Raw genomic sequence first — 25,331 nt, 5'->3', positions numbered from 1 at the left:
TCGAAAAGCGCAAATCTGAAATGGCGACTCTGCTGCGGTCGTTAGCTAGGTTCTAACCAAATATTTGTATTCTCTTCTTTGACTAACTATTATAGTGTTAAAACTATTTATGTGCTTATGTGTTTAAATTATTGCAATTATTAACTATTGCATTCATGGCATAATTCCGCATTTTGATTATTAAAATGTTTTAAAATTTCGTGAATGCCCCGACCCCTATTGTTCAATTCTAAATAAAGTGTTGAAAATACAATGGTTTATTGAAACGTGAGGCATTTAATGACTGTTTGTATTTCTAAACTCAAGTTGTCCACTTGGGAACCTGATTGAAGCCTACTCTAGATGCCTAGGATAGAGCAAAACCAAAACCCTGTTTAGGCATGATCCTAGGATGACCTAATACCTGAGAGGGTATTGAACCCATTAGAAAATCTATCTTATGTCATTTGACCATGAGTCATAACAGACGATCATCCTTTATGTGTTAAATTGAAGGATATAAAATTGGATTGCATGAACTATTGTCCCTAGTGTTTGAGGATTTTATTTAGATAGTTTCTTTTAGTCAAAAGATGATATTCATTAGAAGGATATTCACACATTTCAAGAAGTTTTAAATCGAAGGACTCCCAAGGAGGTATAGTTTAGATTTGCTCCCCTGCGTAGGACTGATATCATGTATTTTCATTTTCCTCATTTTGTATTCCCATTTGGTTTATTCATGAAGTTTGTATAATATATTTTGGGTCAAACTTTTCTTTAAGGTTTCGAAATAGTTTAAAAAGTAAAAAAATAATATTTTCCAACCCTTCGTATCGAAAAGGCGCAAACAATGTTCATGTGGTTTTGACTGATTTTGAACATGACATTATTTTATTACTTTTCCTGTGTTACATGCCATTGTTTATCCTGTTGATCATCCCTAGACGCTACATCATTTAATGATGTAGGGTCTGAAGGGTGTTCTGCTGCTCCTGTGCAGCATTAGGTGGTTTGATATATCAGTTGAGTTGTTGTGAAGTGGTGAGCCTCCATCTTTCAGAAGGTTCGATCATTTCATCTATTTTCTTTCTTTATTAGCACTTTATTTTGGATTCTTTTGATCTTAGTTGGAGGTATGTCTCGACTTAATTGGTATTCTAATTTTAAAGGCTTTAATTTGTGGACAAGTGTGGGTTGAATGTTGATCTTTGAGTCATGGAGTTTACATTTGATTGTTTATCCTTCTTATTACTATTGGTTTAGCTTCTGCTATATTATTTTATTGTGTTATGGTTGTTAGGCTAAGAGGGTGGTCTCCAACACACACTGAGCTTGAGATACCCGTCACAGCTAGACCCTAGTTCGGGTCGTGACATAAGTATTGCTAAATCTAATGGAAAAAACTTAGAGCTCATCTCGATCCTTAACTGGAGATTCATAAAAAATAAGTCACATCTTTGGGTTAAAATTCATCAAAGTAAATACAAAAGTAGATGTGATAGTAACTTAATCTCTCATGAAGTGCCTGACTCTTATATTTGGAAGAGCTTAAGCAAAAATCAAAACATATTTCTTCAAAGAATTTTTTGGAATGTTGGTTATGGATCAAAGATTAACTTATGGAATGATAGATGGTTATACAATAATAATAAGGTAATTAATTCAAGCCCCTCACTCTGAAAACAATTGTAAATAAACTCTTTCACAAATTCTTTCAAATGGTACATGGGATTTCTCAAACATATCAGCCGAAATTTCATCAGATATCTCTAAAATTATCCATAATACTTATAAACAAGTGGAACCAAAATCCGACACATGCTTCTGGAATATCACTCCTTTAGGAATCTTTACTACCAAATCAGCTTACATGCTATTCCTTAATTCCATTGACATGCACTTTAAAAAAAAATTCAGCGATCAATGGATTTTGAAAACTAATATATTAAATAAAATTAAATACTTATTGGCTCATTGCTACGAACAAGCTCCCCGCGACAGAAACTCTCAATAAAAGAAAAATCATCCCAATGAACCATTGTCACTGTTGTCCAAACATAATAGAAACACTCACACACGCCCTTTTAAGTTGCACAAAAGCCAAAGTTTTATGGTCTCAATTCAATTTATCTCCATCCGAAAATGACTAACTAAGAGATCATAAAAATCCTTTTAAACAACCCCATCAATCTAAGGGGAAATATGCTTATACCTTTATCCATTTTAACGCCTCATTCTCTGGTCCATTAAAATCATGGCTAAAATGATAGAGATCCAAGCAATTAAATTCTATCATTTAGGACATTCTAAATACACAAATCCTATACCTCATAATACTACTGCTATCAATATTAAATGGAACAACCATCCAAAAAAAATATTTTAAGCTAAACATTGATGGAGCCTTTGATCATACAAATAATTATGAAGGTGGAGGAGGAGTTATAAGGAATCATGAAGGCCATTGAATATCTAGTCTTGCCTTTTCTCATATGGACAAATCAGCTCTTCATATGAAAACTTTAGCACTTTATCATGGGTTACATTTGGCTCTCGAAAAGAAATTAACTCCTATTATTGTGAAAACGGACTCACAAGTACTTCTTTAAATCTTGAACTCTAATAAACAAATTTTCTCACACATGATTTCTAATTGCAGATCACTCATTAAGAAGGTGAATGAACTAGAGTTCCGCCATGACTATCGGAAGGCAAATGCTTTGGCTGACAAGATTGCATCTTTTGGAAAGCTCCAACTCAATGGGATGGATAATAGCTCTATGAATTTTAGTTCTCCTCACCCTTTATTTTGCATGAACTTTAGGGAGACTTTCATACCTCAGGAACTACCCAGACAGTTTCTTGTATGTAATAAACTTCCTGTTGCTTCTAATAAATCGCCCTGAAAAAAATTTCTTGGGTTAAGTATTGCCTCTAAGGCTCTATTATAAAGAATCTTATAAATTAAGATATAATGTGGTAGTGTCAGATTTTATCCATGGGGCGTAACTTATTGTTTGAAAGTCCTTGGGCTAAGTCTTGCGTATAAGGCAAGAGTATGGAGCATCGCATAAATTCATACACAATGTGGTAGTTGTCAACTCTTGCTCATGGGGTGTAGTTCTTGGGCTAAGTCCTGCCTCCAAAGCAAGAATTGTAGAACATCTCATAAATTAAGACACAATGTAGTACCATTAACTCTTGCCTATGTGGCGTTGCTTATTATTTGAAAATCCTTAGGCTAAGTTTTGCCTTTAATAAAAGAGTTATATAGCATCTCATAAATCACAACACAATGTAGTAGTGTCAACACTTGCTTTTGGGGCGTAACTTATTGTTTGAAACTCCTTGAGCTAAGTTATGCTTCTAAGACAAGAGTTGTAAAATATCTTATAAATCAATACACGATGTGATAGTATCAACTCTTGCCGATGAGACATAACTTATTTCTTTGACAGGCTAAGTCTTGCCTCTAATTAAGGCAAGAGTTATAGAACTTCTCATATATCAAAACACGGTGTGGTAATGTCAACTCTTACTCATAAGATATAACTTGTTGTTCGGAAGAAATCGAAGAAAAGAAAAGAGAAGGGAAAAAGAAAAGAAAAAGATAGTGGTTGAGGAAAAATAAAAAATAAAAATAAAGGTTGATAAAAATAATTTAAAAAAAGAAAAGAAAATGTAAAAATCAAAGAAAATAAAAAAGAGAAAAAAAAGAAGAAAAAAATAGAAGTTGAGAGGGGAAATGTAAAAAAAAAATAAAAAAATAAAAGTTGAGAAAAAATAAAAAAATAAAAAATAAAGGTTGAACAAAATAAGAAAAAAGGAGAAAGAAATTAAATAAAAATAAAAAAGAGAAAAATATATTAAATGAAAAGAAAAGTTGAGAGGAGAAAAAGGAAAAAAGTGAGGGCTAAGATTTTTTTTTTTTAAAATAAAATAAAAAACAAAAAAAATCAGAAAGAGAAAAAAAAAGTAGAAAGAAAAATGAACATAGAGAGGTGTTTAAATTTTTTAAAAATATTTGAGGTATAGCGACACAAATAAGTATTTGTTCTAAACATACAAAAAATAAAAAATGCTAGTTTTATCGGTCTTTTCTTATGGTGGACAAAAAATAAAGTAACTAAAAAGGAGGGCTATTTCTATAGTTTAACCCTATATATCTCTTGATGTGACATACTTTTTAAGACCACCATTTACACTTTATTTTTTATTTTCTTTAGCCTTTTATTCTATTTTAATTATTTTCTTTTTACACCACCCATTTAATTACAATTACTATTTAATTAACTTTATCCACACACTTTAAATAAAAAAATCATTAACTCGCATCAGTTTGTACAAACCATCTGCCTCCCCTTTTCCTTCCAATTACCTTAAACCTTCTTCTTAAGAAACCCTACAATCAAATGTCTGAACATATCTATAATTAATAGAGGAAAAGAAATCAACTCATAGAGTAGATGATTCAGAAGATGCTTCAAGTTTCTATTATAATGGTCGTACATGCTTGAGAAGGTTACTCTCTTTGAGAAATATAAGAAAGTATAAACTTTTATGTTCTCTTGGTGTTTTTTTCATATGTATCCGACTTATAATTTTTCTTACTGTATTTGACAATGTTTAATTTGGTATATTTCATCATTTTCAAACATTGTTTATAACAAATCAAATTTTAGCTACACTAACTCTGAGAAGAAGAACAACTATGGTACTAGTATCGATGAGCTAACTAATCTTATGATTACACTGATTTTAACAGATCTCTATTAGTTTACAATAGCTTATGCTTACTAAAAAGTTGATAAACACAATGAATGAGCCGTGTAAGTATTCAATTTCTCTCCAATTTTGATAATTTAGCCGTCTGGTCAAGAATTATTATTTACGAATTAAGTGGATTATTGTGAGTGCTCGATTATTTTTCTAGGTTCAACTTGTATTTTTGGAGGAATTCATTTGGTGGTGAATATATAATATTTGCATGTTTAGAAGAGTGTATAATGTTCATTGCTAATTTCAAATTTACTAAAGATGATGTAGCTATTATCAGGTCATCATCGCGTCCGTCATGTAAGGTAAATGTGTTGCCAACAAGCAACTAAGGAATCATAAAGTGTGATTAAGTTAACTTTTTAATGATGATATATTGATTCTGCTATTTGAATTAAGATCTCATGTGGTCATCTATTTATCCTCTTACTTTTTTATATTTGTTGTTTTTGGATCTTTCTAAGGTTATTTTGTAGGCCAAAGTGTGGTATATAAGTAACACCCGATGTACTATAGTTTCATTGCGTGCGACTGCACCTTTTGGTGAATTATTCTTCTTATATTGTCCTCTTTGTAAAGTATGTATACTTGCATCCTCACACTTTTCTAATTTTTAGTTGTTTACATGCATTTTTCACTGAGTTTTTTTGATTATTTCTTTTGTTCATGTAAATTAAATAATTTTTAATCTTCTTTATTTTTGTATCTTTTGATACTTTTGAATCATTTTCTTGCCGAGAGATGTTTGATGATTTCTATTATCCAAGCTTTTCCATCTCAACGAAGCTCCTGCCGGAGCAGAACAAGAGGAAAAGTATGTTTTTTGATAGGTTTATGGAGGTAAGATATGTGAAGCTCTAGATTACTTATCCCGAAAACATAAATCAAGGTTTTCAAGAGTTTTTCCTGCTAAGTACCTGAAACTAATCCACCCCAAGATAAAAGACTTCATTCTTGGAAACATGTATCAAAGAAATATACTCAATTGGGGTGAGTTTCCGGAGATAGTTTCCTTCTCCATAATTAATGAAACGGCCAAGTGTGTTTTGTTACAATATTATTTAGTTTTCTCCTTCAATCCCATAACTTTGCTCTTTCAATTGAGCAGAGGGAGTTGATTTTCTGATGATTACATGAAGAGTATGAATGAGGAAGCATTTTTTTTATCTTGGAACGAGCCACCAGAAATTGAACTATGTATAATTTTCATGATAGTTTTCGATTTCAAGAATGATAAAATTGTCATTCAGTATCAAATTTACTTTATGGAGAACACTATTGGCGAGGACAATAACAAAGAAAACAATGAGATGAAAGAAGCCAGTTCACTAAACTACCACAAGAAAATTGGACCATAAGATTCTCTTACAAAGCAATGTCCTTAACTGGGGTGGCAATGGGAAGTTGCGATGCTGGTGTGGTGTGACTTTTTTCTAAACCTACAAATTTAAAAAATACCCCGTATCACCTTTAAACCCGCATAAGCTCGTCCCACACTTATACCAGTACATACCCACACTACACCGCCCCACATTTCTATTTTTTCTTTTTTTGAAAAATGTATAATTTCATTGGAAATCGTAATATTTTCAAATCAACAATTAAGAAGTATTAACAACCAATTTCTACTATACACTTCTCATTAAGAGATTATCAGAGAAATATCAGGTGTACAAGTAATGATCAAATATCAGATTTTTATTATAATTTAAATCTTGAAATTAAAATTAGAGATCAATCAGTTTCCTTGATTATTAAGTTCTTGATATAAATAAATTAAGTAAGCTTTGCACGACAAAGTGATTTAATAAGGAAATCCTTTAAACCCTTGTTTGATATTTTTTGTTATAAAATTATTTTACTAGTTTCAAAAGAAAAGTTATGAAATTATTTATTTGTAGTGTTATACATACTGTTTTAAGTATGATAAGATTTGAAGTAAAGAGTACATATAATTTTAGGTATATTCACGAGAATAATACTTAATTTTACCTTTTTTTTTTGGTTTAAACCTGTATATACCCACAACCCGCCCCACCCCGCATTATTTAAAAAATACTTACTCCAACTCGGCCCACACCCACATAGTCTAAAACCTGCACCACCCACACAACCTAAAACCCGCACCTACACCGCCCCATTGCCATACTTGCCTAAGATGTTTTCTTTCAATCAAATAAGCCTAAAATACACATCAAATAAACTTCAAAAGTTATTAGTAGCACAAGGTAACTTTAGAAATGTTAAAGGCACATTAAAAAAAAATATGTAGTAAAAGTATGTGAATCTAAACTTTATCATTTAAGCTCATTTCATATCATCGTTATAAAAACACAACAGGTGCAAATTCAAAATATATTACTTTTGGATGTAGTAAAAGTATTCAAAAATCCAACTAAACTCCGACAGTAGCCAAAACTTGGCAACTTAATTACAGTGCTTCAACCATCAACATAAGCAACGGAATGTGTAACACAATATTCACAACAACATTCAAAATTATAGCAATCTCTCATGAAGCAGCAAAGGGCTTAATAAATGGACAATGGGTGCAACGTGTGGATTTCAACCCAATAAGATATCCTTATGAGAACTTCAATTGTAATAATATTAATAGAACAATGACAGATTCTCAGATTTCATAGAGCATATGGAACTTATGGATTTATATCTAGCAGGATAAAACTATACTTGGAGGAGGGGGGAGAGACACTACAAGATTTGACAGATTTCTTAATTCCGAAGATTTGGATTCAAGTGTCAGAAACATCAAATAGTCAATTATGCAGAGGATTGTATCAAATCAGGCCCCGATACTCTTACAATACAGATATTAAGAGGCAACCAAATCATATTTCAAATTCGAACATTGGTGGCACACAGAAGGGTTTAATGATAGAATAAAAAACTAGTGGAAAGCTTTCAGTTTCCATAGCTAGCGTGATCTTATCTTGGTGTCAAAGTTGAGGGCTTTTGAAAGGAAAATTCAAGAAATGGAGTAAGAGAATTCATGTTAATATGAAATAACAAAAATAGTTAGTCCTAAATCAAGTAGCTACAATAGACATGATTCAGGAATAATGAATTTTAGAGGAAGGGGAGATAATATCAAAAATGGCATTAATTGTAGAGTTTGAAGAAATAGTAAACCATGAAGAAACAACATGGAGGCAGAGGTACAGGGTAGTTTCGCTCAAGAAAGGTGACAATAACACAATTTTCTTCCATAAGATAACAAATGCACACAGGAGAACTAACACTATTGACAAGCTAAAGGTCAATGAGGTGTTAGTGATTGAACCAAATGAGATACAAAGGGAGATAATAAATTACTATGAGAAGCTATATTTAGAAATAGAAGAGAGATAAGAAAATACTATGAAAAGCTGCATTTAGAAACAGAAGATTGGAGATTAGATTTGAAATGAGGGGATGCCTAATGATTAATGACGAATATAACAGTATATTGATGACCCCTTTTGAAGAGCAGGATATTCTTGATAGCATCAAATCTTGTGCTGGTTAAAAAGCACCAAGTCTGGACGGATTTACTATGGATTTCTTCTCTCAATGTTGGAGCATTATCAGACTTGAAGTGGTTATAGCTGTCAAAGTTTTCTATAAGAAAGGGGTATTCAAGAGAAGCATTACTATAAGTTTTGTTGCATTGATTCCTAAAGAGAAAAGAGCTCTGGAATTGAATGATTTTAGACCTATAAGTCTGGTGGGGGAGTGTATAAAATCATTGCCAAAAAATTAGCAAAAAATCTAAAGAAGGTGATGCATAGGTTGGTGGACAGACAAAAGATGGATTTTATCAAGAATAGACATATCATATATGTTGTTTTAGTAGAAAATGAGTGTATGAACTCAAGACAAATAGAGAACGAAATTATACAAATTGGATATCCTGAAAGCATATGATTATTTGAACTGGGATTTCTCACTGAATATACTACAAAGTTCTCAGTGTTGATAAATAGAAGTCTATATGATTTTTCCTCATCTTATAGGGGACTGAGGTAAGGGGATACACTTTCCCATTTTTCTCTTTATCCATGTAATAAAAGGTTAAATTATCTTATTCAATTAGAAAAAGTTAGAGGACGGATCAGTGGGTTCCAAGAGGGGGATAATGCTGGAAACAATTTTGAGATTACGCATCTCAGTATGCAGATGACACTCTAGTATTTTGTGGAGATACAGTGGAACAAATACTAATCTCGAGAGTCATTTTCAACATTTTCAAAGAAGTTTTTGGATTGCATATTAACTAGGGAAAAAGCTTCATTTACCTAATTAATACTGGAGTTTTCACTTTTCGATCTTCCTACAAAGATTTGACTACAACAATGCCACAAAAGATAGGATGACCCTGAGAGTGATTTGGAAGACCAAAGTGCCCTATAAAATGAACTACTTTACTTGGATTCGTGGAAAGGGAGCAATCTCACTCATGAGAACCTAAATAAGAGGAATTTCAATCTATGCTCTAGATGTTATCTATGTGAAGAACAAATGGAGATCGTTAAATTTTTTTTTTGCATTGTAAATGGACAGATCAGTTGTGGCAAATGTTTATCCATAATAGAAAGATCAAATGGGTGAAACCTAAAAGGATCAAAGAAGTGCTAAGAAGATGGAATAGGTATAGTAATGTAATAAGGAAAAAAAGAGATAGAAGATGGTCGCAGCTTGCATTTGGTAAAAAATATGGAAGGAGAGGAATCAAAGTTGTTTTGAAGGAAATTAAAGTAATATACACAAGATAAAGACTGAATGTTTAGGCCTTTATTATTTTTGGTGTAAGCAAGTAGTTATAGGTAGCACAGAAGATGTTTTTAATGTTATTGACCGACTTTAACTAGAAATGCTAGGATTTCGTAAGTAACAACTTTTGTAAAAGGGGACTACACTTTTGATATAGTATTCCTTTGGATATATAGAGGTAAAGTTTACCATTGTCAAATTATCCCATACCAAAAATAAACAAGCAAATGATTACACAAAACTATAAGATGAACCATCAAAGATGTTATATGATGAATTGGACTACTTCTCCCTTCATCAAAGTTTTTGGATTCATGTTAATGGAACCAAATGAGCATCCAATAATAAATAAAATTATAAGATTTTTCTTTAGTTGTAACTGTTTCTTTCTCTCTACTTCTTTTTTCCCTTTTGCCTTGTTTTATACAAGTTCCTCAACTCAACTGACACATATTAGTCTCAAGAACTTTTTTTAAATTTCTCTTCTTCCCATTTGTTTTTTAGTTGTGCATTGTTTTTATTCACACTATAGTTCTAAAAATCTCGATAATATACTTCAAAACTTAATTATAATATGGTTGAACTTTTAGGCAATTCCACAATACATGTATAGGGGACTGACTTTTTATCCATAACAGTTAAGATTCTTCTTATGATAATTTTAGAACCCCAACTTGGTTGATTGAATATGAATATTGGCGGGGTCAAAGGATCATACTCACCTACATAAATTGTCTACATTTGCTAATTTTCCTCCAAGGAGTCAGGGTCAGATCTATGTTGAATTTTGTGGTACTCTGGCACCCGTTACACCCGACACAAACTCGATATGATTGTATAAGAAATATATAAAAATTGATATAGAGATTTAAACGGCACCCTAAAATTCAAGAAGATAATTGGTTACTTCCATTTGATTAAACCTCCTAGGCGCTCACGACTATGACTCCTAAATATTGGGCCTCCCATTGCATGGAGTACAAGGGAAAAAAAGGGAACTAAACACACAAAACGAATTAAGAAAAAAAATAAGAGATTTCAAAGAAGTTTCAACCAAAGAAATCTTGTACACCTTTTTCGGCAAAAACTGGACCAAAAGTTCAGCCACAATGGCATTAACATCAATAAAATGACACTAGACCCACCAATGATCGGAGTAAGCCAAGGCAACTAAAAACTAATGAGAAGGGAACTTACTGATGACCGGAGTCCGAAGAGACGACCAGCAAGGAGTCCCCATAGAAAGATGAGAATATAAGGTTTTCTAATGATTTGAACTCCCAAATTAGGATTTAACCCAAACCCTAATGCGAAAGATTTCCTAAAAAAATGTATGTGGGGTGTGTTACCGAGGGAAGAGGGACACGTTCTTTTTCAATTTTAAAAAGATTAAAATCCTTACAAATTTTACCAAAATAAACTTATGGTGTGTATCATTTGGTTTGATTTTAAAATATATTGATTTGTAAAAAAACTAAATCGCAAAAGAACTAGTAAAATATCAATTTATCGGTTATTGATTTAGCCGTTAATATTTACTGCTTAAACATACAGGGGACTGAAAAGTAAGGACACACACGATTCAAAGTGTCAAAATTAAAAATCTTAATTTTGATCTCAAAATAACTCCAAATTACAAATACCCACTTGAAAAGAAAAATCAAGATGCTGATGTCAAACACAGTGAAAAGCTAGAATAATCAAACTAACAACTCATAGAGAAAATCAAGAAATCCCTAAACCCAATTGAAAAATCAACAATAAGAAAATCAAAAGTGGTTAAATTTTTTTTTGATGTTAAAGATAGTGAAAAACTCAAATAATAAAACCGACAAAACATAGAAAAAATAGAGAAATCCCCAAACCCAGTTGAAAAATAAAAAATAATCAAACCAACACTGGGTATAGTAAAAAAAGTACACACCACGAAGAGAAAATGTATGATTTAATATAGAAGACTGATAATTAAGATATCCTTTGCATTTGAGAAGCCGCTTTGAGAAATTATAAGGGGTCGTTTGGTTTGACGATAAGTTATATCAGAAATAGTTATGCTGAGATTGGTTATGCTGGATAAGTTGTCTTGGAATTAGTTATCTTGTATTATTTTTAGTGGTTGTTTGATTTGTGGTACTAAAAATAATATGCATTGCATTCCTTCTAAGAATATATCATTTATTTGCAAAAATACTCTTCAACTCATATATGTGAAAGTGATAATCAAAAGATTTGAAGGGTTAATTTGTCATTTTATGGATTTATCCCATGATAAATTATCCTGTAATTATTATATCACCAAAAGAATGAGATAACTTATTCTGATACTATTTGTTCATTAGGAGATAAGTTATCTCGAACTTGACAATCAAACAAGACACCAAAAATTTTATCCTTGTACTATTTTTTCTATTTTAGGACTATCTATTTTAATACCTTACACCAAACGAACCCTAAGTGTAAAACTGAAGTACTGATGTAACGCCCCGAATCTAGTACCTAGAATGCTACATGGTGCTCATGACCTGGAAGGACCACAAGCTAACCCATGACTGATATCAGTACCTGAACATTTCATATAAATATGGAAATAAAGGCTAAAAGGCCATAAGGTTCAAAACTGAGACATAATATCTGATAAAATATAACATCTGGGTGGGGTATGAAATACCCAAAACAACTGAAATAACTATTTAATCATGATAGTCTGAAAAATCTCTAACTGTCTGAATAAGGAGTTGATGGGATATGTCCCCAACTAAATCCAACTACTGAAATCAACTAAGTACTGAAATGATAAAATAATGCTCATGTTCTCGAAGGATGAGGACTCACTGCTAACTCTAACTACTGAGTACTGGAATGCTACTGATGCTCTGGAGCTCGTGCTACTGAACTTATGGTATAAAATACCATAGCGCAAATGCGTCAGTACATTTGAATGTACTAGTATGCAAGTGAGGTAGGCTGAATGCAAAAGGTTCAAATGCATAAACAATGCTAAATGACTATATAACATGAACGTGAGAATATATGCATGAATAAGAGACTATAACTGAATTCATGATAACATGATTACTGAGTCTGATTACTAATAACATGAGTCACTGGTAATTGATATAACTAATACTGAGTGACTGTATCTAACAGTCTAGATTCTGATGGAACTAACTGAGTTCTATACTATTCTGAGTTGACTGTATCTGACAGTCCTAAAATTCTGAAGAACTATCTGAGTTCTATTACTGAGACTGAGTCTGAAATTGTAAATGTGGGAAGTAGTTACCTAACCAACATGCCTCTAATAATATATTATAGCTGCATTGGGGTCTAATCTGTAACCCCAATTAGAAGGGTGTCAATACCGCACCACTGGTAAGGACAAGCTGTGAGTGACCCTCATCCGGCAGTGTCCCTAAAAGAGAACGGTGGAACCCACATCTGATAGTGTTTATCTACCTCATCAACCCTCATCTGTCAGTGTTGATGTCTCAACCTATGCTGGCTACATAGTTCTGGAACACAAGGATTGCTTCTAAGGATCACACCCTTAACTATTAGTATAGGTCCTCATCCTTATATTCACTCGGTGCTAAATCCTACTCCCATCTGAATAGATACTGAACATGATTAACTAAACTGAACTGGACTGAGTTCATTGAGTTCCATTGACTGACGGAATACTACTGAGATTACTGAAGTACTAAGCTTTTTGAGATTACTGGGATTACTGAGTTTTCCTGAGTCACATGGCTGACTGAATTCTACTGAACGTGGCTTGACTGAGGATATCGTGAAAACATAACACTGGCTCTAGGCACATATTTAAATTTTTGGGTATTAGATACCCCCAGGACTCGATAGCATAATATGTAAATCATGACACAAGTCTAAAAGCCCAACAATGGCTATATACTCACAATTCATTCATTAAAATATTTCAACGAACACTTGGGGTGTATCACTTGTAAATGAATAGGGAATACATAATTGCATACTATATCATGGCATTAATCCATTCTCATGGACAATTTATCAAACATTTACACATAAACTAATCATGGCATGGTTTCTTCTCTTATTAGTTCACATAGGCAATTCATCAAGCACATAATGAACATAGTATATGTAGAGAACATTGCACAACAAGTAAACATCGTAATTCAATTCTACTTTCACAATTCAAGGGTTTAATCATGGGTTCACATGAATCTACTCATATAATATCTAATTACACATAAAATTTATCACCAAACATGGATTAGAATTCAATTGGTCATTATCAACATGAACAAAAGCAAACCCAACATGGGATTCATAAAAATCCATATACTTGAACTTTGAAAAAGATATTCTTGAGCTTCTTGGGTGAAAGGGACCCATGAATCAAAACTTGACATACCTTTATTATAAGTCTCTTCAAGTTCTTGGATAGATTCTTGGAATTTGCTTTGATTTCATAAAAGCTAGGGTTTTGTTTCTTGGGAGAGAATGTTCTTGATTTGGGGAAAAAGTGAGTAAATAATGATTTTGAAATATTTTTAAGGATTAAATCCCACACCTGAATGTGTTAAAACCTTGGGAAAAGACCAATTTATCCCTCGACGAAATATTTATTTTTTGTCAAAATTTCCTGATTTGGCAGGCTGGCGCAACACAGCACTATCGCACCGTGTATCTAGAATTTGGCAATTGGGAAATTAGGAGATGGTGCGACGTGGAGATATTGCGGAGATTCACTAGAAAAAAGGACAATTGGGATTTAAAAGCCCTTCGTGATGCGGTGTAATCACGGAGTCTTACTGGAAACTGACAAACGTCATTTTGGCTTATGGCGCGATGTGTCACTCGCTGAAATAATGGTGTTTACTACTGAAACTTTAAATTGCCATAACTCCTTACCCAGTTATTGAATTTAGGTAAATTTGATATCGATGGAAAGGTTATTCAATGTACCACACAACAAAAAGTTAAAATCTTAAAAATTCCACATATATAAAAGTGTATTCATATTTAAAGCATGTCTTCAACATCTTCAGGATGAATTTAAGCTAGATATAAGTACGGGGTATTACAATATCTCCCCCTTAGGAACATTCATCCTCGAATGAAAATGACTTAGATGGGAGAAATAATAGACTGAAGTACATGATGAACATGAATAATTGAAACATGATTTCCTGACTGATATAACTGATAAGCTGAATGTATTATGCTGATATTCATATATGATGCATGAATAACAGATTTATGGCTACATGATTGAATTACTGATAAGATGAATTTCTCATCAAACTGAACATGCATATCTGATGCATGAATACATGACTGAACTAACACATGAATGCATGACTGACGATGTAATGGTAATTCATACCAAGTTTATAATGGAATTCTTAACATGAACTTGACATCAAGTTGTAACTAAAATTTGAACATGAAATTGAAAGGCTTAAGAAAAGCTGTTACCTTAGGCTGAATTTGAATTAGCGGAGAAGAGGTTAGGATACTTGGTACACATATCCGCTTCTTCTTCCCAAGTAACTCCATCAATGGACTGATTCCTCCAAAGAACTTTGACTAGCGGGAATTCTTTGTTCCTCAGTATCGAGTCTGATAGTCAAGAATTTCAACCGAAATCTCTCTAAAAAAGAGGTTGTTCTGAATATCAATGCACTAAATAGGGACTACAACTGCTGGGTCACCTATGCAATTCTTGAGCAAAGATACATGGAAGACTAGATAAACTGAGGCTAGATCTAAAGGCAATTCGAGCTGATAAGCTACTCTACCGAAGCGACTGAGAATTTTGAAGGGACCAACATATCGGGGACTAAACTTTCCTTTCTTGCAGAATCTCTTCACTCCCTTCATGGGAGATATCTTTAGATAAACATGATCACCAATCTCAAACTCAAGATCTTTCTTGCGTACATCTGCATAAGACTTCTGTCGGCTCTGAGCAACCCAAAGTCTTTCTCTAATCAACTAGACTGTCTGGCCCTATAACTGAGGCCTCACTAACTTTGAACCAACCGACTGGAGATCTGTATTTTTTGCCATAGAGAGCTTTGAATGGAGCCATCTTAATACTGGAATGATAACTATTGTTGTATGCAAACTCAATCAAAGGAAAGTGGTCACCTCAACTACCCTTGATATCAATTACATACGTTCGCATCATATCTTCTAAAGTCTGAATGGTCCTTTTTATTTGACCATCTGTCTGAGGATGAAGGCAATACTGAGATGAACTCGGGTACCAATACCCTTTTGGAATGATTTCCTGAAATGAGAGGTGAATTGAGTACCTCTGTCTGAGAAAATAGATAATGGAACACCATGCAATCTGACCAACTATCTGATATAGATTTTGGCATAATCCTCGGTTGAATAATAGGTATGGACTAGAAGAAAATGAGCTGATTTGGTCATCTTGTCTACAATGACCCAAACTAAATCATGCTGATGATGAGTACGAGGCAAACCCATTACAAAGTCTATGTTCACTTCTTTCCACTTCTAAGTAGTAATATTGAACTCTTGCATGGACCCAATAGGCTTTTAATACTCTATCTTAATCTGTTGACATGTGGAGAACTTAGCCACAAACTCTGCCACATATCTCTTCATCCCACTCCACCAATAAATCTCCTGCAAGTCATGAAACATCTTTGTATCCTCTAGATAAATAGAGTAATGCGCATCATGCACTTCTATAAGAATTCGCTGCCTCAAGTCATCCATACCTGGAATACGCTGATGACCCTGACAATGCAATACACCATATCCCTCTTGGGGGAAAACCTTAAACTTCTGATCCTTGACTGACTCTTTCAACTTGACTAGACTGGGATCTCTATCCTGCTTTTCTTTTACCTTGGAAACTATAGATAATTCTGAACTATTCTAAACCCATATATCACCCTCCTTTGTATCAACTAAGAGAACACCTAGTCTGGTAATATGATGGATTTCCTGAGCTAACTTTTTCTTACTATCCTCAACATGAGCAACACTAACCATAGACAGTCTACTGAGAGCGTTGGCCACTACGTTGGCCTTTCCCGGACGATAGAGGACACTCATGTCATAATCTTTCAAGAGCTCTAACCACTTTCTCAGATGAAGATTGAGATCTTTCTGAGAAAAGACATGTTGAAGGCTCTTATAATCTGTGAACACATCTACATAAACTCTATATAGATAATGCCTCCAAATCTTTAAGAAAATTACTATGACTGCTAACTCAAGATCATGAGTAGGATAATTCTTCTCATGGGGTATAAGCTGTCTGGAAGTGTATGCTATGACATTACCATGCTGTATAAGGACACAACCCAAACCTACTCTAGATGCATCACAGTGCACTACAAACCCATCTGTACCCTCTAGAACAGCCAAAACTGGAGCTAAGGTGAGTGGAGTCTTCAACTCCTAAAAACTCTTCTTACAAGGATCTGACCATTGAAAATTGACTTTTTTTGGGTCAATCTGGACATAGGGGATGCAATAGAAAAAAATTCCTCAACAAACCATCTGTAATAGCCATTCAAACCCAAGAAACTTGTGATATCTAATAGAGAGACAGGGGGAGGCCAGTTTCTTACTACTTTAATTATTTGAGAATCTACTCTGACGCCATCACCAGAAATGATATAACCAAAGAATGCTACAAACCTTACCCAAAATTCGCACTTACTAAATTTGGCAAACAATTAATGGGATCTATAAGTCTGAAGTACAATTCTAAGATGGTCTGCATGATCACGCTCACTGTGAGAATAGACAAGAATATCATCTATGAAGACTATGACGAACATGTCCAAGTACTGCTTGAACACACGATTCATCAAGTCCATGAAAGCTTTAGGGTCATTGGTAAGACCAAATGATATAACTAGGAATTCGAAGTGACTATACCGAGTTCGAAAAGCTATTTTTGGAATGTCATATTCTCTGACTTTGAGCTGATGATAGTCTGATTTAAGGTCTATCTTAGAGAAATAGCTGGCACCTTGAAGTTGGTAAAACAAGTCATCAATTTTGGGAATTGGATACTTGTTCTTGTCCATGACTTTATTAAGCTGATGGTAATCAATGCATATTTTGAGAGAACCATCTTTCTTGCGCACGAATAAAACTGGTGCACCCCACGGGGACACATTGGGTATGATGAATCCCTTATCTAAGAGTTCCTTCAATTGATCATTCAGTTCTTTGAGTTCTACAAGTGCCATTCTGTATGGAAGAATAGATATAGGCTGAGTATCTGGAAGAAGATCAATGCTAAAGTCTATTTCCCTTTCGGGAGGAATTTCTGGAAGATCTTTGGGAAAGACATATGAACATTCACTCATGATTGGGATTGATTCAAGACTAGGAGTCTCAGAACTAAAATACTTAACATGACCAAAATAATAGACATATCCATTAGATATCATTTTTCATGCCCGAAGGTAGGAAACAAGCTGACCTCTGAAAGTTAAAGTACTACCTCTCAACTCTAGGATAGGTTCATTCAGAAAATAGAACTGGACTATTCTGTTTCTGCAGTTGACTGTGGCATAGTAGGCATGAAGCCAATCTTTGTCAAAAATGACATCAAAATCAGTCATCTCTAATTCGACTAAGTCTGCTGAGGTGACTTTTTGAAATATCATAACCAGGCAGTTCCTGTATACTCGTTGGACTATGATGGTTTTACCCACTGGGGCAGATACTGAGAAGGGCACTGCTAGAATTTTGAGATTGACTCTAAAGTCAACTGCTATATAAGGACTAACAAAAAACAAGAAAGCACCTGGATCTAGCAAAGCATAAACATAGAAGTGAAAGATCTATAACATACCAGTAACTACATCAGAAGAATTTTCCTAATCTTGCTGGGACTTGAGAGCATAAAGTCTATTTGGGAGTTTCCCACTAGTAGCACTAGAAGTGGTACCCTACTGATTTGGGCGATTGAACTGGGCTGAGGAATAGTTCTGCTGACCCTGATAACCTGACTGGAGACAATCTTTGACTTTGTGGCTTGGCTTGACACATTTGAAATAGATATCACTGCCAGCTCTGTAAGTTCCCTTGTGGTTCTTGCCACAAGTCTAACAAAGGGGATTAGCTTGGGCATTGATGACACTGCCCTGAGACTTAGAGCCCGGTGCCCTATCTTTATTACTATGCCTGAACTTAGGAGCTGGAGCACTAGCTAAAGAAGGAGCTAGAATGGATGACTTAGAATGAAACAGAGAATAGTTTTCTCCCTCTGACTTAGGCTGAGCAAAGTTGAAACTACCTATTCTTGCTCTCTTATTCTGCCTCTTTCTCATCTTAATCTTTTGCTTTTCTATCTGTTGAGCATGGGTCATAAGCCTGGCTATGTTCAGGTCATAATTCAACATCACGAACCTACCCTCATTGACCACACTATCATTCACCCTAAAAACAAACTTACTTATCTTAGCCCTGCTATCTGCAACCACACAGGGAGCATATCTAGATAATTGAGTAAATTTAAGAAAATACTCTTTCACCATCATGTTACCTTGCCTGAGGTTGATAAATTCTAACACCTTAGCTTCCCTCAGCTCCTGGGGAAAGAATCTATCTAAGAATGCAGTGACAAACTCCTCCCACTTAATAGGCCCTACATCAACTGACCTCTGTGACTTCTACTGTTTGAACCAAGTATGAGCAACATCCTACAACTGATATGCAGCTAGCTCAGCAGTTTCACTAAAAGTAACCCACATGATGTCCGTAACATTCTTAACTTGGTCTAGAAACTCTTGAGGATCCTCTTTTGACTTAGACTAAAAAAGGGATGGAGGATTCATACGGGTGAAGTCCTGAATCTTGGCTACAGCTGAATTGGCCACAGGGTTGATCGGAACGACAACTGGTCATTTATTCTGAGCAGCAACTGAATTAGAGATAATGGTGAATGCAACTCTGAACTCTGCATGAGAAATGTGTTCGTCCAAGGGATCTTCTTGGATGGGCTGAGGGGCTGACTAATTTCCATTTCTTTTTTTGGTAGGCATAGTTTGTAGAAGAAAGGGAGAAATGAATTAGACTGAGATTTAAATTTGAGCACACACTCACTGACACGACATGAGTACTGAAAGAAGGGAAACTGTTCCTAAAACATCTCATACCCTCCTGCACATAAATGTGGCGCGCAACACACCCATGTACAATACTCTACTAGATGTGGCTTTTAGACTTTCTAGGACTCTATTGAGCCCGACTCTGATACCAGGTTTGTAACACCCCAAATCTGGTACCTAGAATGCTACACGATACTCATGACCATGAAATACCACAAGCTAACCCATGACTGATATCTGTACCTGAATATTTGATATAAATGGAAAAATAAAGGCTGAAAAGCCATAAGGTTCAAAACTGAGATATAATATTTGATAAAATATAATATCTGGGTGGGGTATGAAATATCTAAAACAACTGAAATAATTGTCTAATCATGATAGTCTGAAAAACCTCTAATTGTCTTCATAAGAAGTTGATGGGATATGTCCCCAACTAACTCCACCTACTGAAATCAACTAAGTACTGAAATGATAAAATAATTCTCATGTCCTCAAAGGATGAGGACTCATTGCTGACTCTGACTGCTGAGTATTGGAATGCTTCTGATGCTCTGGAGCTCGTGCTTCTGAACCTATGGTATAAAACACCATAGCACAAATGCATCAATACTTTTGAATATACTGTAATGCAAGTAAGGTAGGATAAATGTAAAGGGTTCAAATGCCTAAACAATGCTAATTGACTGTATAACATAAACGTGAGAATACATGCATGAATAAGAAACTATAACTGAATTCGCGATAACATGATTACTGAGATTGATTACTAATAATATGAGTCATTGATAACTGATATAACTGATACTAAGCAACTGTATCTTAAAGTATAGGTTCTAATGGAACTAACTGAGTTTCATACTTTTCTGAGTTGACTATATCTGACAGTCCTGAAATTCTGAAGAACTATCTGAGTTCTATTACTGAGACTGAGTCTGAAACTGTAACTGTAGGAAGTAGTCATCTAATTGACTTTCCCCTAATAAGATATTATAGCTGAGTTGGGGTCTAATTTGTAACCCCAATTAAAAGGGTGTCAAAACCACGCCACTGGTAAGGACAAAATGTGAGTGGCCCTCATCTAGAAGTGTCCCCAAAAGAGAATGGTGGGACCCTCATATGACAGTGTTTATCCACCTCATCAACCCTTATCTATCAATGTTGATGTCTCAACCTATGCTGGCTACATAGTTCTGGAATGCAAGGATTACTTCTAAAGATCACACCCTCAACTGTCAGTGTGTGTCCTCATCCTTGTGTTCACTCGGTGCTAAATCCTACTTTTATATAAATAGACACTGAACATGATTAACTGAACTGAACTGGACTGAGTTCATTGAGTTCCATTGAATGAAGGAATACTACTGAGATTACTAAAGTACTGAGCTTTCTAAGATTACTGATTTTACTGAGTTTTTCTGAGTCATATGACTGACTGAATTCTACTGAACATGGCTTGACTGAGGATATCATGAAAATATAACACTAGCTCTAGGCATATAGCTAGATTGTCGGATATTAGATACCCTAGGACTCGATAGCATAATATGTAAATCATGACACAAGCCTAAAATCCTAACAATGGCTATATACTCATAATTCATTCATTAAAACATTTCAATGAACACTTGGGGTGTATCACTTGTACATGAATGGGGAATACATAATTGCATACTACATCGTGGCATTAATCCATTCTCATGGACAATTTATCAAACACTTGCACATAAACTAATCATGGCATGGTTTTTTCTCTTATTAGTTCACATAGGAAATTCATCAAGCACATAATGAATAGAGTATATGTAGACAACATTGCACAACAAATAAACATCATGATTCAATTCTACTTTCACAATTTAAGGGTTTAATCATGGGTTCACATGAATCTACTCATATAATAACTAATTCCACAAAAAATTTATCACCAAACATGGATTAGAATTCAATTAGTCATTATCAACATGAACAAAAGAAAACCCAACATGGGATTCATAAAAATCCATATACTTGAACTTTGAAAAAGAGATTCTTGAGCTTCATGGGTGAAAAGGACCCATGAATCAACACTTGACATACCTTGATTGTAAGTTTCTTGAAGTTCTTGGATATATTCTTGCAATTGACTTTGATTTCTTGAAAGCTAGGGTTTTGTTTCTTGGGAGAGAATATTCTTAATTTGGGGAAAAAGTGAGTAAATAATGATTTGAAATGTTTTTAGGGATTAATCCCGCACCTGGACGTGTTAAAACCTTGAAAAACACCAATTTATCCCTGAATGAAATATTTATTTTTTATCAAAATTTTCTGATTTGGCGGACTGGCGCGACGCGGCGTTATCTTGCTGTGTCTTTGGAATCTGAAAACTTGGAAATTGGGAGATGGCGCAACACGGAGCTATTGCGGAGATTAACTGGAAAAAAGTACAATTGGTATATAGGAGTCCTCCGCAACGCAGTGTAATCGCGGAGTCTTACTGGAAACCGACAAACTTTATTTTGGCTTATGGTACGACGCGACACTGGCTAAAATGATGCTGTTTTATGACCGAAACTTTAAATCGCCATAACTTTTTGCCCATTTATTGGATTTAGGCGAATTTGGTATTAATGGAATGCTTATTCAATTTTCCACACAACAAAAAGTCAAAATCTTAAAAATTCCACATGTATAAAAGTGTATTCATATTTAAAGCATGTCTTTGTCATCTTCGGGATGAATTTAATCTAGGTAGAAGTACGGGGTATTACAATTGAAGTGTTTTTTAAGTGAATGAGACTGAATATTTGTGGACCTTTTATGTCTTTCCACTCTGTTAATTACTCCCTCTATCCTATTTTAGTTGGACATATTTCATTTTATATGGCTATTTAAAAAAATTATAAATTGAATGATGAATTTTACTATTTTGTCCTTTATCCATATTGATGATATTTATTGGGTATAGGAATGGACATTGATATTATAATTGTTCACATTTAATGTACATACTATTAATTGTAGGGGTAAAATTAAAAAAATTAATTTTATCCTGATTTAGTAAGTGATCAACTAATATGAGACATTTAATTTATTGTAAGATGACCAACTAAAATAGAAAGGAAGAAGTAAAAGTCTAGGAGTCAGTATTACTGAAATTGTTATTTATTGGGTTAACCTATAAAAATAGTGGCCAAACTAAAATCTGGCCTGGTTAACCAATAACAATATTAAATAAATTGACACCTGAACCAATAAATTAATAACCCAATAACAAAATTATCGGTTTGGCTTATTGGTTTAACCGTAAATTTGCATTCCCCTACTTCTAGTTGATATAATTATTAAAATATAGGTTAATCATCAATAGCATGACAATAATAAGTTACTAGGATGGTAAGAAACTTTCACTTTAAGTGAGAAAAATTGGTCAGAGCTTATACAAAGGAGTAAAAAAACAATAACCACTATAACATTAATTAGTGATATCATCAATGCATTTTTTATTATTATTTCCTCGTTGCTTTTTTAAATGGAATATTTCATTTTTTGTAAGTAAAACTAGATGAATTTTGTAAGACCCCTTAGAATTTTGATCATTTTATTTTTGACCCTCCCTCATAAGTAATGTCGATTTTTGACTTGAATTATGTTTAGCGGTGTTAAAAAGGTCTTTTGGAATTTTTTTGAATTTTTCAAAAGGGGTTAGGGGTCATTTTTGTACCTCAAGGAAGTAAGCCTCCATGATAAGGCCGTGTCACGGAGGTTAACCTTCATGATATTGGCGTGGTACGAAGTCTAACCTCCACGATATTGGCATGGTATGCCTCTGTTTCAAATTTATTCAGTTTTTATTTTTTTTCTTTTGGAGTGAAGAGCTTTTGGTCCTTTTGCCCTTTGTATGACCTTTAAAAGTAAAATACACCCTTTTACATCAATTTTAAGGATCAAAGACCTTTCTCTTTCTCTTTAATAATTAAACCAGAAAACTCTAAGGGTTTCACAAGGGATTCACCATTCAGGCTCTGAACTACGAATTGTTTTCAATTCCTTGTGTATTTCAGGCATGTTTATGTTTTCCTAACTTTAATTTTACATTGTGGCATTAATTGAATGGATTTTCATGTGATTTAATTGTGGGTTTTGAAATTGGGTTGAGGGATTTTGGTTGTTACCGAATGAATTACTTTTTCATGTTTTATATTGATTATTCAAGCTTTAAATTGATGTTTTTGGGACTGAATTGGTGAATGGTATAAATAGTTGAAATAGAGGATATGGTTTTCCCTAAGTTGATGAAATTTTTGCTTGATAATAGTATTAACCTCAACCCACTTTGTAAACTTGATTTTAAGTATAGAAAATTGCATGGCTTAACTTGTTTTTGAACCTAAGGCATTGCATTAAAGGATAAATGAATGAAAATCGTTTTGGATGGGCTTAGTGCCCTTGGTTTTGTATTTTAAATGGAACTTGGGAGCCCAATTTGGTTATGTGGATTTGGTTTGGCATAATTAATTTAGCTTGCAAGCATATTGATATGATGATACCAAGTGGTAAATGCCTTCATGAATGACTCCTAGGTTAATGGATTGATTTATGTGCAAATTGTTTTAATTTGGCCTTAAAGAGAATTGTGTAGCTCATCATGATGGTGTAAGTCCTTGAGGAAAGGACACTTAAAAACACGTTTGCTAGCTTTGGGCGCCTATATGACCATGTGCGTGGTGCACACTTGATATATATATTTTGGGACAGCTATTGCCTTGATGACTTTAGTTTTTCCTCAATTTTACTTGATTAATATGTCTAACACGTACTAGGGCCCTTCCAGCAGAGGGAGCTAGCCTTATATAGCCCATGGGTGCCTTTATAAAGGATCGATCTAAACAGTTTAGTACCAAGTCTCGAGAAAAACCCAAGGCAAACTTTCTCATTCTTGCCCTCACACTAGACACAATCTCTAGGGCATAATGAGACAGCTGGTGGAAATTCAAAGAATACTCTTTCACAGTCATTCTTACCTGCTTCAAGTTTAGAAACTCCTCAACTTTAGCCTTCCTCAACTCTTGAGGAAAGAAATGATCAAGGAAGGCTCCAGAAAACTCATCCCATAATTATAACTATGCATCATCACCCCTTGACTGCTCCCATTTCTCATACCACTGATAAACTACATCCTTCAACTGATATGCAACAAAATCTGCACCCTCAAAATCAGTAGCATGCATAACTTGAAATATCATCTCTATCTCATACACAAAACCTTGAGGATCCTCCTCAACCTTAGACTAGTAAAGGTCAGAGGGCTCAACCTCACAAACGGCCTAACTCGGGTGAACTTAGAAGAAGGAGCAACAGAACCCACATGATCAGGCTGGTAGAACTAAGATGTCACTAGCTGGGTCAGCAGATGAATAGATCGACAAAATTCAGCATTAGAGATGTATCATTATGGTGACTGAGCATGAGTGTCACTAACTGGAGATAGATAAGTGAGGACTAGTGGAACCCCATGTGGAGCAATACAATTACGAGTAGGGACCCTAGATTGGGTTCGCACTCTATAGGTGGGGTGAGTCCCATCCACCTTGCCCTAGGGAAGGGCAGAAGTGACAGAAGAGTTTGCATGAACTTTAGATCTTTGGGGAGGCATTAATCTGAAACACGAGCAAATTGAAAGTTAAGAGGAATTTCAAGACACCAGACTCTATATCC

This window comes from Capsicum annuum, chromosome 5 (genome assembly GCF_002878395.1).
Source record: "Capsicum annuum cultivar UCD-10X-F1 chromosome 5, UCD10Xv1.1, whole genome shotgun sequence".
NCBI classification, from domain to species: Eukaryota; Viridiplantae; Streptophyta; class Magnoliopsida; order Solanales; family Solanaceae; genus Capsicum; species Capsicum annuum.
Note: the sequence above shows the minus strand (reverse complement) of the source record.